This window comes from Triticum dicoccoides, unplaced genomic scaffold (genome assembly GCF_002162155.2).
Source record: "Triticum dicoccoides isolate Atlit2015 ecotype Zavitan unplaced genomic scaffold, WEW_v2.0 scaffold94841, whole genome shotgun sequence".
NCBI lineage: Eukaryota > Viridiplantae > Streptophyta > Magnoliopsida > Poales > Poaceae > Triticum > Triticum dicoccoides.
Window position 1 is genome coordinate 1 of NW_021312559.1, and position 1,783 is coordinate 1,783.

At 50.3% G+C, this 1,783-nt stretch overlaps 1 pseudogene; it reads right to left on the reverse strand.

Moving 5' to 3' along the window:
* Positions 1-1,042: 1,042 nt before the first annotated feature.
* On the reverse strand, positions 1,043-1,606 carry LOC119348500 (annotated as a pseudogene).
* Positions 1,607-1,783: the final 177 nt, after the last annotated feature.

The window sequence follows — 1,783 nt, forward strand, 5'->3', positions numbered from 1 at the left end:
AGCGAATCTGCAGCAAAAATAAAAATGGATGTTTACTTGTTCTTCGGTCCCGGGACACATATCTTATTTTCAGTTGATGCTTCTTAGTCCTTGAGCCCAGACTAAAGCTACCAATCTCTATGTTGCCATCATGAACACCAACACTTGATTCAACTGTCAATCTCAGGAAGAAATTAAGAGGAAAACTTGCGATTACAAACGAATTGTTTGACACGACTAACCAAATATGTCATATGTGACAAAAAGCATATGTTTAAAAACTTCATCCATGGATGAATCAAATGATATGATTTGATGACATATACTCCCTCCGTTTCTAAATATATGACCCTTTGGTAGTTTAATTTGAACTGCAATAACGTCATATAGGAATAGAGGAAGTACCACGTATATTTTCCCGAAAAGGATAGCACATACTTCTTGAATGGAGGGCATACCACGTATATTTTCCCAAACAGTATAATTTGGTTGACAAAATAAAAAGACGAGAATGCGCTAAGCATCGAATCGAGGGGGTACCATAAGATCAACTCGGCCAATTAATTCTAGGTAACAGTCAATTCAACATGACTATAGCCATTGATAGCTGACAATTGGTCCAAATAACCTTTAAACCAAGTTAACTCCATCATTTAAATCTAGCTAGTTGGGTTACAGTTTGACATAGTAATAAGCTAGCGAGGCTTCTAGTTGTACTCTTCTTCACTCTTCTTCATGCCGGTCCACCACCTATACCTTGCGTCCAGCTTCAGCTTCTTCTGCACATAGGGATCCCACCGCCGCCACTCGTCCTCCTTGATGCCCTCATCCATGGCGGCGAGGTGCTTCGCCAAGACGTCCTTGCCCTCCATGCACTTGCGCAGCGTGGCTGTCGCCTTTGCGCACGAGACGACCTCTCCGGGCGTCCTGTCGGCCATGGATCTCTGCCGTTCCCATTCGCTGTCGCACTGGTCCGTCGCCATCTGGAACTCCTTGATGCTACCGCCTTTTGCCATGTCGTGGATGACGAGCGTCATTTCCGGAAGTGATCAAACAGGCCAAATCACCTGATCAGTGCCTTTTGTAAAAAAATTACTAGAAACATAGTGACATTTACAAATAATTAGGGACCAGGTAATTTTTTGCAAATTCACTCGCGCCACAGGGACAAGCACGAGGTCGTTGCGCCGGCGCACGGTGACGCCCATCTCCTCCGCCATGTCCAGCTCCCCGGCCACCGCTCCAGCCGGCAGCTCCCAGTCGAAGTGGTACAACAGCCTGGCGAGTGCGAGCTCTACGTTTGGCAACCCGAACGCCATCCCGGGGCACATCCACCGGCCGGCCCCAAACGGCGTGTACTCCATGTCCATGCCTTTGAAGTTGGCGGCATCGCCGCGCTCGAACCTCTCCGGCACGAACTCCTCCGCAGCCTCCGAGTGGGCCGGGTCGTCCCTGCTGATGGCCCATGCGTTAACGAGCACCATTGTCCCCTTGGGCACGTCAAAGCCTAGGACACGCTCTTGCGCTCCTGTGGCAGCAGCAGCGGCGCCAGCGGGTGCAGCCGGAGCACCTCCTTGACCACCAGGCGCAGGTAGTTTAGATCGACGAGCAAGGACTCGATCACCATGGGCTGTCCGACGAGCGCGAGTCGGACCTCGTCCTGCGCCTTCGCATTGTTCTCGGGTTCCTAACAAGCTCAGACATGGCCTACTGCAGCACCGTCGCCGCTGTCTCACTACCTCCGGCGAACATGTCCTGCATGACAAATTGACAAACACACCAACAATTTTTCTCATGGTCTCTG